The sequence below is a fragment of the Clarias gariepinus genome, chromosome 11, assembly GCF_024256425.1.
Source record: "Clarias gariepinus isolate MV-2021 ecotype Netherlands chromosome 11, CGAR_prim_01v2, whole genome shotgun sequence".
Lineage (NCBI taxonomy): Eukaryota > Metazoa > Chordata > Actinopteri > Siluriformes > Clariidae > Clarias > Clarias gariepinus.
Window position 1 is genome coordinate 5191751 of NC_071110.1, and position 10920 is coordinate 5202670.

Genomic DNA, 10920 nt, shown 5'->3' on the forward strand with positions numbered 1-10920 from the left:
AATGCATACTTCAGTACACACTGATATCCATTTAGACCTTATTTTAAACATAATGGAAGGGACAAAAGAATGAGGAACTGGTGCATCGGGTTAGTATGGCGCTATAGAAGAACTGGACATCAGACGTCTTATGACACTTTAAGTTCTTTAACTTGCCTTCTCAGTTTGACATTAAAGGCTGAAAAAGCTCTTTCAGAAAAAAAAAAAAAAAAAGGGCAGATCCTTTCTGCCAAGCGCAAGAGACGCTCCAGTCCACTCTGGCCGACTTTGTAATGAAGTAGAGTCATTAGCTTGGCAAGAGTGCATTTCTAATTTCAGAAATTAGATTTGAATACGTCGTGCACATTGATGGCATTGAAAGTGCTCTCGGCCGGGGAGCCTGCCTGCGTTTCCTTGGCACGCCGTTTCACTACTTAAAGGAGGAATGCATTCTCAGACTCAGCTTTTTTTGCTCATTTGTTAGTGCTCTCCCACTCTCTCTCAATTTTTTTTAAATGATTGAATTATATGAACAATTGGCCAAGGTGAACAGATAAATCAATCCATGAGCTATATTACAGATCAATTCTGCGACCAAATCTGAACTTGGACCATCTAGAACTATGCAGGAATTCTTTAGAAAATGTAATACCGGTGCTGATTGCCATTCATAGGGGTTTTACTTCACATGGCAATACTGTTATATATGATTGGGATTTTGGGTGGTCATTTAATCATTATTGTCTTTTTTGAAATAAGTTTTTGGAGACTGCCCAGGGAATAAAAAGCTGTCCTGCTAATATTAACCAGAAGATGCTGCTATTGAGCTAAAACTTTCTCTTTAACAAGCGACCTGAAGAATTAAGAAGAGGACTTTCTGATATTGTAAAAGTCTTGTGTAATAGCAACAGATAGAATTATCCATACACAAGGCCACTACACAATATAAGCCGAAAAAAGGAATGCAGTTATAGAAAAATAACCAACAACAACATTGTTTCTAGAAGTGTTTTATTTTTGTAATACCAGACTGTATCGATATGGTCGTGAATCCAATTCTTACGTGTTATAGAATGACATGTCCTGTATATCCACTTGCAGGCACATTAAATACAATGGGACGTTCGAGTCAAACTGGGACTTGTGATGTAATTTCTAGTGAATGAAATCATAAAGGCGGTTCGGCTCTTACCTGCATTAAAATATTTGGACGGTGTGACCATTCTTAAAAATGGTGGTAGCACTGTCGCCTTGCACCTCCAGGATCCAGGTTCGATTTCCATCTCTGGGTGCATGGAGTTTGTATGTTCTCCCCATGCTCGGTGGGTTTCCCCTGAGTACTCCAGTTTCCTCCCACAGTCCAAAGACATGTAGGTTAGGCTAATTGGTGTTCCCAAATTGCCCATAGTGTGTGCATGAGCGTGTAAGTATGTGTGTGTGCCCTGCGATGGATTGGCAATCCGGGGTATACCCTGCATTGTGCCCTAAGTCTCCTGGGATTGGCTCCAGGCCCCCGAGCCTCTCTGAATACAGGATTAAGCGGTATAGACGATGAGTGAGTGAGTCATCAACTTTATTGACGCATCGATCTGTGGGAACTGTGCACACAATCATTCACCAACACCACTTGCACATTACAAAAACTCGGCTTAGAGTTATTGCCACATCCCCCGTACAATACAGTCCTGATCTTGCTCCAAACCTTTTCCACATGTTTGGGCCATTAAATGAGTTCCTGGGAGGCCAGTGTTTCAGACATGAAGCAGGCAGTCTGGTCTTGGCTCCAGTGTACTGAGAAAACTTTCTACTGGTATGAAAAGTCCCGGTTTGATTTGAACGCCCCTCGTATATAAACATCTCCTCTTAGGTAACGTTAGGAAATCTAAAATAACGTACAGCAAGCAAGTTTTTGAATTAGCTGTTATTATAGAAACCATAGCATATTAGAGTCAGTGTCTTCAGGAAAACCTGTAATTCGTAGCTGCATTACGAATTTATAAAACACGACCAAGAAATTTTGCATCACTGTGGAATAATTTAAAAACGATGCTCCACAGCATACAGATAAAATCATGACTTGACCGCATTGTGTACAGTAAGGTTATAAAGAAATCATGATCTTTTCACTAGAATATCTAGAATATTTACTCTGATAAAATGTAAAAAGTGTTTATTTGATTGACAAGCTATCAATATGAATCATGGTGATTGAATATACGGAAAATTCCTAGATACAGTAGATCCCAAGATTATATGGTGCAACACACCTTATAATCTCTGACGATGTTTGACGTCTTGTCATCACTCCATCATCTGAATGCTACACGCTTTAAACATTTAATCACGTTTATCATATCAGGTTGCGCTTTTTAGTTAATTTGTATATTCTCATTATATACACGTATATTTTAACTCACCAGTCAAACTTTAACTGTGACATCTACCATAAAGCTAACTGCATGGTGTTAACTAGCTAGCAAAATGTAAATCAAGGATTTGAAATCATTTTTGGCAACCATTTGTTCAGACACTAAACCCAACAGGAATTTGTCAAAACGTTCTGTGAACATTAACTCGGCGATGTTATAAACATCGGAGCACCACAAGATGTTTTTGAACGTTAAAAAAAACTTTGATGAAAAAAAAAATGGGACAAACATGACCTCGGCCCTACATTGATATGAACAATAATGTCGCGATCACAATCTAATGGTTAATTTATTATCGTCGTCTCTCACTCATCTTCTATACCGCTTTATTCTGTATTCCGGGTCGCGGGGATCTGGATCCTATCCCAGGAGGCTTAGGGCATGAGGCAGGGTACACCCTGGACAGGGTGCCAATCCATCGCCGGGTCAATCGATCATTTTATTTTGTATAAGTGAATTCACAGTAGTAAAAGACACAAACAGTTACTGTATAATTACTAGCCAGTCCTGCAGCTAATCCAACAGCAGGTGATCAACCTGAAGAGACGGTGAAGGAGCCGTGCTGGCTCACTTGAGGTTTTTAAGCATTTGTATTTCAGGAAGGTTACACGACAAGTGCTGGCTGATTCTTTCTGTAAATCAGGCAGCGTTTGCAGAAATCAATATTGCACCATCTGAATGACCGAAGCAATCTCAGACCCGAGCTCTTCTCCCTCAGGGCAGAATGTCTGAGTGGATTCATGAGTCTGCTGAAGGAAAATGATGAACTTTTCACCGCCTCACACGAGGCACATGTTCTGCCCTTGTATCTGAATTGGAACTGGGTTTACCACAGCGAGCCGTGGCTCACACTTTAGTGCTGTAAGCTCTCGGTGTATTTAATCAAATAAGCATCCGGGCGTGAAACCATCCTCCAGGGCTGAGATGAGCGGCTCAAATGGTGGAGAGGATTACCTTATGGATCTCGATTCTTCAAGAAGGGATTGTGTTTTAGGCGATTAGGTGAGGGGTATCACTCGGATCAGGGCTGCATCAAGGAGGGAAATCCGTAGCAGCCATCAGATCTTTACTAAAAGGACAGAATTCAGGCATCAGAATTATCTCCGGAGTTAAACGCTGCAGCACTGCAGGTTGGAACGAACGTGTCTATTTATGCCCATACATTAATACGTACTGAAAAAGGGGCAATATTATACCCTACTGACTTATAAGTTGTCATCATCAAAAATTTTATTTTTGACTCTAAAATGCAATTTTTTTCAATGTCCATTTTTAATGAAATGGTATTTCTTTATTATTAGAGCATTAGTGGGATTGTTTAGGTTTCTCACCTGCCATGCAAACAACATGAGTTTCCAGTTAATCTCCAGTCAGGGCCCCAAACCAGCCACTGGATACAGGACATGCCTAGTGCCAGTCCCAGGCTCAGTTATAGTGGGAGGGTTGAATCAGGAAAGGCATCTGCCTTAAAATCTGTGCCAAGTTGTATGCAGGTCGGATGGTCCACTGTGGTGCCCCCTTGATGGGAGTAGCCAAAAGAATAAGGAGAAGAGCAACATTTAACACATAATTAAAATGTTATGAATTTATTAAATGAATGAAGTAAATATGCCATGGAAATGAGTGGGTTTTCAACAGTTTTGTTCACAGTTAATTTCATCATATTCAGTATCTACCGTAAGGTTGTCAAAAAAAAAAAAATTCCAGTATGATGGCACTAAAACAAACAAACAAACAAACAAACAAACAAACAATCAAGTGCAAGTTATTTTGAAAAGGCAGCATTTTAAAAACATCTTCAAGAGTCAAATAAGAGTGGTGTTCAAGTCAAACTGGGACTTTTATCATGGGATGTTTATAAGGCGTAGTGACATTTATAGAAAACACAATACGATCATGAGACTCTTCAGAAAGTAGGTTTTAAATAAGGCCGTGTGTCCGTGAATGACGATCCCGGCCGAGGTGCCCACTGCAGTTGTTCCCATAAGCATTCAGATAATAACTTAACGTGTTTTAATTGTGGAAGAGACATTTGTCTGTGTGAACTGTGCACACAATCATTCACCAACACCACTTGCACATCAAAGAAACTTGACTGGGAGTTATTGTCACATCCCCGAACAGTCCTGACCTTGCTCTAAGACAGTTCCATATGTTTGGGCCATTAAAGTAGTTCCTGGGAGGCCAGTGTTTCAAACATAACGAAGGGAGTCTGATCATGACTCTGGCGTACTGAGAAAACTTTCTACCTCGATGGTGTCCAAGCACTAGTGAAACACTAGGATAAGTTCATTAGTGTAGCATGGGATTATATAGAGAGAAATAAAGGGAGTTGTGGTCTGCGTTATTCTGACCTTTTGCTCTACGCCAATTAGCGATTATTAGCCTTTACTGAATACAATTGAGTGTGGTAGAGCAGAGAAAATACTAATATATGTGCAGGGCAGTGGGATGAGAACCATTGCTCTACTCTACAATTTCTGTGTTCTTTTGCAAACCTCAACCTGGCTCGCCTTTTCTCAAACCCTGATTCTAGAAACCTGCATCGAACCGTCCTTGCTGTGCACTTTACCCCAGCTTCAGTTTGCGCCCGTGTTTGAAGGTCACTTGATGTCATCTTACGGTTGTTGAGTGACATTTGAATGAGTTTAAGGTCATCCCTTGTCAGAACAGATTTGTTTTCAGCCTCTGCCAGTCTGTAGCTTTGTTGCGCTCTGTGTATGCTGCTTGACCTTGTTCTTGTGTACTGCTTTCTGTCAAATTTTAAGGATGGAAGCAACCTGACGCTCACTACATCCCTGTGCCAGTATTGCCAAGATTTCATTCCCTCAATCAAAATTTGTCTTTTTCGGCTCTTCCGGCATGCTTAGAAGATGACTGGTTTTGCCATCCAGCTGAACGCATTGCACGTTCACATTTTTGTCAGGGGTTTATTGTTGTTTCACGCTAATCTGCACTTTACCTTTACGTCTTGTGTTTATTCTGCATCATATTTTACTCTCCATCTCCTGATTTCACCCTGTTTTAAAGACAAGAGTTTCATTTAAAGGGAGTGGTCTGGATGCTATTAAAAGAAGTCTTGCCAAGAAAAAACTTGGCAGCGTTGAAGGTGTGATCCACACGCAGGTTATTTCAGTAATCTGAATGAGCAGCTGAGTAACTCTGGACTGTATGTGGAGAACTTTCCCAGCTTAAATGATTACACATTGTTTTGAGTTAAGTCAGCAAATCTTAATCTTGAAGTCTCAATAGGCATGTGTCAGTCGGAGGAAAAAAAAAAAAGGACAGATCACTGGGTACAAGCGTCCAAAAGAGTCATCGCCTCGTCTGCCTTTGAACTTTATCCTTTAAGACTGTATTCATGGGTCATGATCCCGGTGACCTTGTGTTCTTTTTTGTACGCTCGGTCGTGACTGGTCGGCAGTAGGTGACCTTTTGTCCTGCTGTTCCCGAGTGTCACATGGGGCTACTGGCCTCTCTGCCCTTCTGTTCCCTTTATGGTTCAGCTTCCTCCTGGCTGCCACATTAGCACGTTAGCCGAGAATAAGCAGCCTGTTTTTTCCTCTGCAGACGCCTGACAAGCCACAGGAGAGCAACTGAGTGCATCTGAATGATGAAAATAAGCAAAAGTCAGTGTTTAAAAGGGGACGCCACATGCAATAAGTGATATTTGCTTCCAAACCATTAGCAACCCATAGTTAAAACACAGTAAAGCCTTCCTTAGAGAGGTTTTGTCCATCTTGCACTCTCTCTTTTCTTTCCCATGTTTCTTTTTTGCCTCTTTCTTTGTCCCACTATCTTCTAGTGGAGTTTCTCGTTTATTAATTACCAGATAACTCCGAAAAAAAAATCCCCGAAGTCATTAGCGTGGCTCACTCTGACCTCCAAGAGCTTCACAGGAAGTTTTTAAAGGTTGCTCGTAATGTAATTATTTTTTAAATGAAGGAAAATCAAAAGAGCAGGAAGAGGAGGTACCAAGCTGAAAGCGCGGTTCAGGAAGGGGGCAGCGGAGTCCAGACAGCGAGGGGCTTTCATACGTGTTTTCTGGAGTGTATCCGGAACAGGCCGGATGAAGGCAGGGCTTTGAGGGAAGGCTGTATCCAGGTGCTCACATTGTACTCAGAGGCCTAATACTCCTTCTGTTCTTTCTCTTCTCTCTTTCTCTCTCTCTCTATTCCTCCATTCAACACCAGTCTAGGGAGGCAGATAGATGTCCCAGCTGCATCCTCTTGGGTCACATGTGCCTGGTTTATTTGTTGGGGTGGTGATGGTGGTGGGGTTTAGGGAAGGGCAGTTAAATTTATCTTAGTGTGTGATTTTATAAACACGCTTCGAGTGTGGTATTGTGGAAAATAAAATACCCTTAGCATAAAACTACAGAGAGGAAAATTTTGTTTAATTCAATGAGAACGAGGAACTGCTTTTTGAAAAATAAATAAATAAATCAAAGAAACAAAACAAAAAAAACATAGTCAGATCTTTTGATGTTTTGTATCATAAACACTACTTTGTCCTGTTGTTTGATCCCAACATAACGTTAAAATAGACCAAAAATAAACAAACAAACAAACAAATGTTTGAACATGGGTTCTGAAAACATGTGCAATTAATACAGTACAATTATTGTACTAAATAAAACAAACATTTAAAGGTTACAGACAGAGTAATCTAATTAGAGGAGAGGCATTCCACGAGTGGTGATACACCACGCACTGCACCACGTTGCCTCCGATCCTCCAGCACTGCTCGCCTCATCCCACCATCTCTCAGGGATCGCGGGCGGCATTCATCCAGGCTCTTTTCTGTTCTGGCACCTAGATGGTGGAATAAACTTCCTCTAGATGTCCGTACATCAGAGACTTTGACTATCTTTAAACGACGACTCAAGACGCATCTGTTTCTCCAGTACTTGGACTAACCCCCCTCCCCCCGAAAAAAAAAAAAAAAAAAAAAAAAAAACTCAGTTGTGTTGGACTAATGGTACTTAGTTATTAACCTAGTTAACCCAGTGTAAGTATGTATCCAATGTTGTAAACATTAAAGCACTTTTTGTAAGTCGCTCTGGATAAGAGCGTCTGCCAAATGCCTAAATGTAAATGTAAATGTGATAATAAAGCATAACAGCACTCAGACATTTAATACGCATCATATAAGTACAACTCCATGTCACAGGTGTTCTAACAATTGTAAATTATACCAACTGTCGGTAAAAGTAGATATATACTACCTGTACTGAGGACAGAGCAGCTGCCTGCCAAAATCCAAATCTTTAAAAACCAAACACAGAAACACTTTCAGTAAGAAATAACTAATTTTATCCTAAACAACTCTTAAAAGCAATTACTAAGTTGTCCCGAATCACCTCTGAACTGTCTGTGTTTTTATTTAGGGCTACAAAGCTAACAAGGTTCTAACACAAGCCTGAATCCCAAATCACTCTCTAACCCCTGATTAAGGGCACTACTTGGTGTGTGGAATAAGGGACGGTACACTCTACATAGCTCACTAGTCTTCCATTTAACACCGTTTCAGTTTCAACCATAGAATCCTGGTAGTTAAGCTGATATTCTAAAGGGGAATATGTTGAAATTCTTCTCACCTTTTGGCTAAATAGCACCAGTAAGAATTAAAAATTATGTTCACGCCTGTTAATTACACTAACTGTCAGTTGCCAGCTCTGCCAGTCGCGGTTAGTTCCGCTAGTCACAGAAAGATTGAGCAAAAATAACTGATTGAATAAAAAAAAAATAAAAAATCATAATCTGTTGATAAATGGTGTTTGTGGCGCTGGTCATCTGACATCATCAGTACTCAATAAGAGATTGTTGACAATTAACAATGATTATGTTTAATTATTTTTACTGAATAAAATGTTTAATAATTAAGACTTGGAAAGCTCTAAACTGCTCTAAAATTGATATATTTATATTTGCAATGTAAAATAGGTGAAAAATAAATTATTCCTTTAGTCAAATATTTATGACTTTTAATTAATAGATTTATTTCTTTATGAAAAGCTTTTTATATGTCTTTGCGCCGGAGACAGCCAGAGCCAGAGGCGTTAGGGTTTTGGGGTTTTCCGTCCATCTGTATTTTTTTTGTATTCTTGTAAATGCAATCTCTCAGAAGCACCATGAGGAAATGTTATATCCAGAAAAATATCTATTTAGACTCAAGGATGAACTGATTATTTGGGTGGTCAAAGTTCAAGGTCGCTTTGACCTAACGTCCATGCAGACTAGAGGTCAAAGTGACCAGGAGTGCCTTAAATGAATTTCTTCAAAACAAATTACCACTTAAACTTTTGGTGGTCAAAAGGTCAAAAGGTCACTGTCAACTTGCATTATCCTATCCATGTGAACACTGTATTACCGCAATGCCTTCAGGGAAGGCACAAATGCCCATTTGGGCTAACTGATTCGATTTTGGACGTCGAAGGCTAATGTCAATGCGACATCACGTCCGTCTCATTTTAAGCACGTTATCACAGGAATGCATGGAGAGCCACTTTTTTAAACTTGGCACAAACTTCCATTTTGACTCAAAGATTAACCGAGTAGGTCAAAAGGTCAATGTCACTCTGATCTCATGTCCATTCGTCCAGTTCTTGTGAAGCGATATCTCAAGAATGCCTTAAGGCAATTTATTTAAAATTGTCACTCGGTTGGAGGGGTAAACTGATTACATGCTGGGGTGAAAGGTCAAGGTCACTGTGACCTCATGTCAATCCCAGTATTTTCACTGTGATATCTCAGAAATGCCTTGTGTTTTACAGTGTTGTGTCTACAGTCCAGTTTGTTGTTAACTTGGAACCCAAGGTACCATAGCTTCAAGCCAACCGTCTTCACTTCCTCTCCCTGGATGACCTCATTGTTGAAAGACTTTAAATCTGAATACACATGCATGCCAACTCCAACATCATTGGTTGACGGAGGTATAAAAACACATGGTGTTAAAGCCAAATTTGTGTTCTTTCATATTTTCTGCCCTTTTGTTCTGTCCATCTCACTTTATTTTTTTTCTTCCTCACACTCCCTTTGTTTCCATTCACTCTCACTCCGTTCCACTCGTTCATTCTCTTCTTTTCATCTCTCCTCTTGCCATCCACTTTGTCTTTCAGTCTCACTCTCACGCTCTCCCTCTTCTTTCCTTTTTGTCTTGGGTTGTGGCCCTCACTCTCCCCTATGATCATTTTCCCCGCTCCATATTTTTAATACAAAAAAAATATATATATATTGTGCTGGTGGTAAAGGGAGTGAATATTGATGTTAAGACACAGTTTAGGATCCTAATCCGAACTTCCCTTCCCTTCTTTCTCCATCAGTGTATGAATAAGCTGAAAACAAGGCATGAGAAGAGGCAGAGTGGTCTGTGCTGAACGCCGTGCTGATGTGTGAGGACAGAGCGCTGATCGATAGACGGAAGCATTAGGGGAGAAAGTGTGTCTCTGAAGCCCAGGCTGTTGTGCTGTGTGTGTGGGCTCAGGCAGCTCGAGCCTCCTGACGCCACACGGATGGACGCACTGGCTGCTGAGGGAGGAAACGTCACACACAGCTCTGCTGCTAATGAGAGAAAGTCAGCCAAGCGTTCTGCTCAGCACAGCACAACAGACACTGTTTAGTCTCTCTCTCGGACTCGCACTCTCTCTCTCTCTCTCACACACACACACACACCTTCTTTAGTGATTCATAAGAACAGTTAGGCTTTTGTAAACAAACTGTATATAATGTACATTTAACTGCACATGTAATATCTTCAGAGCTGGCCATGTCACACCCTTCTGTCCTCTAGAGAGACGTTTAACCGCTCAGGACCGTTAAAGAGGAGAAGCTGCTCATTTCCTGCCCTGCTGGTGACCTGCAGCCGCGCTGATGTAGGTGTGAATCAACATGACCTTGTGTGACCTTTACTGGTTCCTGCTGATGCCTGGATGAGCTGTTGAACATTTTTAGCGGGTTTTTAACCACAAGCTCTCGTGGTCTCTCTCTCTCTCTCGCCCATTATTCTTTAAAGGTGTTAAAATTTGTAATGTAATGGGTTAATATTATTAATTAATTTCAAAAGAAAACTGGTTTGTATACATAATCATAAAGCTATACAGTATACACAAACACACAGTATATAAAGTTAAACAAGGCATATAACATTTCAGTATTAAAACCATGCTTTTAATTGTTTAAGCACATGTCTTACATAAATACCAGAGCACCATATTTCCCAGGAGTCTGCTTAATCAGTAGTTTAATGATTTTCACTTAAACACAAAGGATTCTGCAATTACAGATTAAACGTTCTCATAAATGGGTCATAAAATAATTATATTAAAGTAGTCCTGAACATGCAATCCAGATTAAAAACCATGATTCTGATACAGAACTTTAAGTTGTCCAGTATGTCTAGAACAAGAATTTCAATTTAATTAATCATGAATTCTGATTGATCAGAAGATGTTGATTAATTTTTTATAAACAACTGCGACTCCAAATATCTATTGAGTGAGGATGTTTCTATT